We start from the raw sequence: 7,572 nt of genomic DNA on the forward strand, positions 1-7,572 counted from the left end.
AGAGAGAGAGAGAGAGAGAGAGAGAGAGAGAGAGAGGGAGAGAGAGAGAGAGAGAGAGAGCGCGCGCGCGAGCGAGAGCAAGATCTCAAACGTCGCAGCTGTGAGCAGTAATAGTATCAACTATATCCAGGAGGATCCAGGATTCCGCGCACGTGAAGCGCTGCGGTTAGGCTGAACCGTAGCATGGCAGCTGCGAGGAGGGTGCGTGCGTGCGTGCGTGCGTGCGTGCGTGCGTGCGTGTGTGTGTGAGTGCGTGCGTGCGTGCGTGCGTGCCACACGTTCGTGTACCTGCTGGCATCGTTACGGAATCGCGACAGCGTCTCGTGAATCACCCGGAAAATACATCACAGTGAAATAATCCCATCAAGTACGTGCATTACTGCTGGTGAGCTACAGCAGACGAGAAGCTTTTGAATAGCGCACATTTTAACGATTTCGCGTACTTTTTTTTATATATGTGATATATTTTTAATAACGCTATACGCTCTTTCTTCGCGCGTATCGTATAGTCTACCTCGTTTTAAAAAGGCCGGAGCTCTGAATTAAACCCCCAAAAAAACGCAGTCGGCAACGAACGTGAATGATGTCTCAAGTACAGATCTCTACACTCCTCGGTGATGTTTCTCGGTTTGCGTGGCGGTGGCAGCTCGCACGTACGCTGCGCGACATTTCGTCGTACGCATGCCGTGGTGATTACGCGGCGGCCGTATAGTTTTACACGCGTAATTGGGCAAGGCTGCGTGTAGCATGCTGTCGCGCGCGCACGCTGCGCTGCTACTGCTGCCTACAGCTTCATCACAGGGCTTCATCACAGGGCTTCATCACGAGCCATCGTTAACGCTGGCGCAGGCGATGCTGACGTCACGTTGACGCTGTCCGTGCGTGCCGCCGCAGTTGATGTTCAATTAAGTTTGGCTGTTTGACGCCAAGATGTAGCATCCAGGCTTACCGGTGACGCTCTGCTCTCTAGCTTCCCCGTTCGTCTTCATCGGCGTCAGTGGGAGTGCAGGCTACCTTTGTTGACGTGAACGCGACATGCATCGTCATACATCTTTGTGAATATGCCTCTGAGAATTACTTGGCTTCATATCCATTAGTCTATATGAAGCGACCTGATTTCCATTCGCATCAGATGCAACGCACCGGCTACTGCTATCCCCCCCCCTCACTGTGTGGTACCTATCGCCGCATGTATAACGGGGATGTTAAAATGTTAAAAGGTTAACATGTTAAAAGGTGATGTTAAAATGTATAAAGGCAGTTATTTTCCCAGCTATACGTCCTAACTGACCATGCACCCAAGCTTCCGGTTGCGACGTATATCTCTCCCTATCTACCCGACTGTCAGTGTTTACCGTGCTGGTTATCTCTCCCTATCTACCCGACTGTCAGTGTTTACCCTACTGGTTATCTCTCCCTTTCGCATTGTATGCGTCGAACGTGATTACGAGATGAAGTGAGTGCGACACGAGTGGAGAATAGGGATTATGTAAGATTGATGTATGAACATCGTCACTGAAGTAGGGATCGATGGCATACATAGCAAATGGTTCATCAGAAGACGCATCGTTTGCCAACTTATCGCTTACACGGTATCACAATCGTGTGTGTGCGTGCGTGCGTGCGTGAGAGGGTGGTACAGGAAGGTACGTGCGGGGCTGTAAGGGAGGAGAGAGGTGGGTGGGGTGGGATTGTGATGGGAGTGGGAGAGGTGAGGAGGTTAGGGTGTGGGGTGGTGAGGGAGGAGAGGGGTAGGGAGGGGTGGTTGGCATTGGTGCTGGTTGTGACTACAAACACTCCTACAAGTTGTAAGAGACCCTCTCTCGTTCTGTCGCGAAGTAATCATACAGAGTGATTTACGCTTGGCCGTTGCGGTCGGCTCGTGTGGTTATTTCACAACATTCATTACGATCCTATGGAAACGAGCCTCAATTTCCGCGGACTTTGCTCATGATTATTCCTGCAGGCATTCCTACTTCGTGCTGCATATGCCGCATTCGTAGAGAGATGACGCAGCTGTACGACATTGCCACGTTATCTGTGAATGTAAGCTATGAAGTGCATCATTACCCACGTTTATTATGTGCGGACGACACACGTTGAGGGCATGCAGGCGAATGTAGAAATTCGAAATATTTCTAAATCGAAGCTATATGGAAACGACGGCGTGAAGCCCACAACGTAAAGCCCTCTGTGCCCATCCCATAGCCATGTACATCACACTTATCTAGATACCTTCCGTTGGAAATCTCACAGCGATTCGTGTAATGTGAAACGCTCTTGCGCAAGCCAGCACTAGCTATAATAACGTGCTGAGAGCTCGCAGGTGACGGACTACTGCCTGCGTGATGTTCCACCGTGCAGCAGCTAACGCGCGCACAGAGAGCGTGTATATCACAGCGCTAGACAATCTCGATAATTTCCCGATGGAAACTCATGGCTACGTGACGCCGACAACTGACGGCCTCGTGATGGCGACGTCCGCGTTTTCACGTCGGCTGCTGCCGCATGAAAAACAGCTTGCGCGCGAGCTGTCGGCTGCATTTATTGCAAAAACGGAAGGCGTTGCCAAACAGTCTCATCGTCGTCGGCGGTAATAACGGAAAATTTCATAACACAAAACCTCTCGGCGCAGGCGTTATAGGCGAGTGAGGGAGCGCTGCGAAGGTGGGGAGGAGGGGGAGGGAAAAGAGAGAGCGCAAGCTAGATAGAGAGGAAGAGAGAGGGAGGAGGAAGAAAAATGCACGGACAGTGACAGGGACATAGACAATGATAGAGGTAACACTGAGGCGAGCGAGCGAGAGCGAATGATCAAGAGCGATGAGCGAGGAGATAGGAGAGGAAGCGAGAGAAGGCGAGGGGAGAGAGATGTGTAATAACGCAATCGAAACCATTTAGCGGACAGTGCGAAAGGGAAAAAATTACTGCTAGGTTTTTCCAAGTTTTGCTTTTTTTCAACGCATTGCAACTGGATGTGGATGAGCATGATGGGGATGAGCACTCACCTAACAGAACCAGCAAGTTAATTATTGAAAATCCAGTAGGTGGAATGAAGTCTGAAATGTCGTTTCTATGGATCTGGCGTAGCCTCGGTGATGTACCAATGCACCATTGATAGCTAGATCCACTTACATGTAATGACATATAGATCCGCAAAAACTCAATCATGTGAAACCTCGAATTATGTTGCCATAGGTCATGGACAAACTCGGGGGGGGGGCGATACAGCATATACCACCACACTAGACTGTATACGGAGCAATGTGCAGTACAAGCAGCTTTGCTGGGAAGGTGCCAGCTCGCCTGCACGCGGGTGTATGCCTGTTCCCCCTGAACGAAAACGTTACTATAACGGAACACTTTACGAAAAAAATTATATACGTAAATAACGATGAACCTTGCACTCGCTGTAAAACTACTGCGTGGCTATAGCTCGACGATGCACTATTTCACGTCCATCTACTCCACCATTTTAATTCGAGAATTCTTATACATTTTTGTCAGATATCCTTTGTTAAAGTGCATCGCCTGGCACTTCTTCCGTATCAATTTGTCAACTGTCCGTTAATAAATTGTCCATGGGTAAATTGCTCGTGTAGGACTAGCCTATTGACTATTACTCCAGGAATAGACTGTCTTTATACGAAATGTCCACTGTTTAAAAATGAATTGAACTGCCCATTTACGCAGTACAGCTGCTATCGTCCAAAAAATAGCTGAATTGTTCACTTTTGTGATAAAAGCATGAAACTTTGCACAATTACTTCTAACCATGTAACAAACAATTTGTGATATGGATCCAAGCTAGGTTAAGCTCTGGACTCGAGATCTGCGCATGTCCTAAAATCGTGAACATGGAAACGAGGCTGAAAATTTAATTGCCTAAAAACAGGCCTTAGAGTACAAAAATAAATGATATACGGTAGATGATATAAAATGATAGATGTATACATCTTGTATACATGTTTATATTTATTTCTATGGACTAAAAAGAGATGCCATCGTGTCATGGGCAGCATACCGAGCATCCAAATCAACACTATCATCCTACCAGCCGGCATTAGTATCGTTGCTGCCCATGTTCACTGAGAATGCCCACTCACTCGCCATGATTGCACACGCCATCAGTGTCACCAGTGCAGCCGTCAAGCACTTGAATCCAACCCAAATCCCCGTTGTTGCGGTTGATCAGCCATTGTTTGCTTTGGCGAAGCAAATTCAGTGGATATTGGGCGGTGCATATGATGAAGACCATGTAGTTGTCATGATGGGGGGATTACACATTGAGATGGCGGCCTTCAAAGCACTTGGCAAGTGGGTCAGTGGAAGCGGATGGACAGAGGCGCTGACAAATGCGTCAGTCGCATCGCCGGGTGTGGCAGATTCTTTCCTAGCTGCAAGCCACATAACGCGAACAAGACGAGCTCACCAAGTGACAGCAGTCAGTCTCCATATTCTAATGAGGAAAGCATATGAAGAATACAGTAAATCTGATGAGATTGACGAGCAAGCCCAATCGTTTGATGAATGGAGAAACGAGAAGATGAAGAAGTTCCCGCAGATTCTCTACTGGGCCACTGTGCTGGATTTCGAACTTATTTGCCTCCAACGCGTGAGAGCTTTCCGAGAGGCGTATTTTTCCTTGTATCGTCAAGCTATCCGAGATATCCTGCCATGGATGTTTGCTCTGGACAGCTATATAACTATGCAAGATGGTTTTCTGTGCATTACCGGGACATGTGCGAGCTTCCTGTTAAGCATCCAGATGTGTGTGCTGAGTTCTGTAAAGGCTCCTTCGTAGTTCACAAGACGAAGAGGTTGTTCTCGTCAATCGTCCTAGACCACGCCCATGAGCAAGTCAATGATGACGTGAAAGGTGAAGGAGGTGCTGTCGGGTTGACCGAAAATCCTGCTGCCCTGAGAAGATGGATGGCCGCTGGTCCAGAGCTTGCACGAATGGTTGGAGAGTTTGAGGAAGTCATCTCCGCTAATGAGAGCCAGAACCACCACGAGCAAAAACCAGACATCCAAAGTACCCTCGCTAAAGATGTAGTTAACCTGGTGTTCTCTATCGACGAGCTCGGCAGTCCGTTCAAAGAGGTTGGAGAAGATCTTACAGCCCTCCACACAAAAGACATCATGGATGAGCAGACAGTTAGAACCGCAAGACAGATAGGAGAGCAACAATGCAAAGCATTCCTTAAATAGAGACTTGAGGACAAAACCAAGCTTCTAACAGACACCCGCAAAAATAATAATCTACCCACGTTCAACGCCAAAGAAAAGAAGGTTGTGTCAAAAGATAAGGCCAAAGTGACGGTGTTAAAGGAAGACTGTGCCCTGTTCTCGAGACTCTACATTGCCTGTCAAAACCGTGACGGAAACCTTTACGACTTCTTCAAGTTCAAAAATCAGCCATGGCCGCCTTCACTCTCAAAGATGGGGCAACTCCGAAGAGGCACTAAAGCGGATCTTGTCAAGTGCTTGTTCAATAAGTCCAGCCAGTCAGTGGAGCAACAGAGAGTGGATGCAATCATTCTAGATGGAGCCGTTGTGGTCTAGATGCTCCAACCCAAAACCGTTAGCACCTTCGACGAGTACTTCAACTCCATATTTGCGCCTTACATCCTTAGGCAACTGGAAGATGTGAAGAGGCTTGACATTGTGTGGGACGTTTACAGAGACGACTCTCTGAAGAAAGCTACGAGAGAAAAGCGAGGATCAGGCCGAGGAGGAGAGTGTTGCTATCTACCCGAATTCCGTCTGACTGGAAGGGATTCCTAAGAGTTGAGAACAACAAAGATGAGCTCTTCAAATTACTAGCTACCAAGGTACGTGCGTGCTGAACCAGGAAGTAAACCATGTTATTTATTATGATGTCAAAATACAAAGTTTTATTTTCACTTTCTATAATGTGGTTTCGCTACAGCTTCCAGAGGGGAAGAAAATATTTGCAACACACGGAGAGAGCGTCCTGTTGTCTGAAGTCAGCGCAGATATGAGTGCTCTTGCGCCGTGTACTCACGAGGAAACTGATTCCCGCATGATGGTTCATGCACTCCATGCTAGCGCGCATGGCCATCGACGAATAAAGATCCGAAATAATGATACTGATGTTGTTGTGCTGGCCGTGTCCATTGCTCCAGTTCTCCCGTTAGATGAGCTGTGGATCTCATATGGTTCTTCCAAGCAAGTCCGTAACCTTCCAGCGCATACCATAGCTACATCCCTGGGTCGAGAGAAAGCGCGTGTGTTACCGATGTTTCACGCATGAACAGGGTGTGATACGGTTTCATATTTCGGTGGAAGAGGAAAGAAGACGGCATGGGACGTATGGAACGCGTTCCCAGAGCTCACCCCTGTTCTTAAAGCACTGCTGATGCTGCAAGAGGATGTTGATGATACAAGCATGGATGTCATTGAGCGATTTGTGGTACTCCTATATGACCACACAAGCAGCCTAAACTAATAAACGGCGGAATGCATAGCAGTGTGGATGGTAGGAGGCGAAATGCCGAGTGACGAGCTGCCGTAGATGAATTCTTCGGTAACAAGGTAGAAGCTGCCCTATGATCAATAGGTTTCCCTGTCCAGTAGATGAGGAATCATGATTAGCTCCTCTCCGCCGCTTTCTAGGGATTCCCTGCATAAACTGTAAACGGATAAGGATTCTATGAGGTGGAGAGATTAAGGTCCAGTCTCGGCTCTCCTCGTATCCAGGTTAGTTATAGCCATGATGGGAAGTGAAGCCTAGACGGCCACCTGTATATACTTACTGTACAGCTGATGGCAGATCTTCCTATCTTACGTGCCTTTTAGTACGGAAACTGGCGCGGCTTCCAGAAATCATACTGTTGTGGTGTAGAACAGGAGCAGTCTAGAGCAATCGAGTCATGCTTCTCCTGCAGTATCCTTCATGCAAACAACGTGAATGGGGATAGGCACGCGTCATCGCAACTCATCTAGGACATCGCCAATAGTCGCAATTGGCAATTTGTGTGTGCGTATAGCTTCCCACACAGGCTGCGCTTCGTTGTTGTGATGATTTCGTTGCCATGGCCCGGCGATGTAGTGTATAGCGCATGCGCCTGACCTTTTCGCCCGACTCCCGCATATCTGCAGCTTATTTACGCCGTCGATTATTATGAAGTCGCGCCGACTCCCTGCTCACTTGGCGTACCACTCCCTCACACACCACCCTCTATAGCGAGCGCTATTTGCTGCCTCGTGCAGCAGAGACTCGAGTAGGTGTGTAATCGGAAAGCTGCCGCCGCCGCTGAAACTGATCGAGTGTTTCCTCACGATATTATATATAGCGATTTTGCGGCTTGCGCGTGCGAGCCGAATCAATTGTGGCCGCGCCCGCCACAGCTGCGGCTTGAATCTATACTATAACTATAGACAGAGTGCACTCACGGAAAATGCACACCTCCGCCAGCGACATACGCCATACGCCATACGACTCACGAACACACGAATAAGCCACGATATACGCCAGCGTACTGACATGTACACGCTGGCTTGCTGGCTTACACACACATGTACATTACATGCTCACACACACATGTACAT

General features: G+C 48.3%; 1 protein-coding gene across 2 annotated transcripts in view; it reads left to right on the forward strand.

Moving 5' to 3' along the window:
• The window catches only part of LOC106808282 (protein phosphatase 1 regulatory subunit 16A-like), a 126,356-nt gene that overhangs the window by 72,640 nt on the left and 46,144 nt on the right, over positions 1-7,572 (forward strand). The gene's annotated exons all lie outside the window — the stretch shown is intronic.

The sequence above is a fragment of the Priapulus caudatus genome, unplaced genomic scaffold (genome assembly GCF_000485595.1).
Source record: "Priapulus caudatus unplaced genomic scaffold, Priapulus_caudatus-5.0.1 Scaffold265, whole genome shotgun sequence".
Taxonomy (NCBI): Eukaryota; Metazoa; Priapulida; class Priapulimorpha; order Priapulimorphida; family Priapulidae; genus Priapulus; species Priapulus caudatus.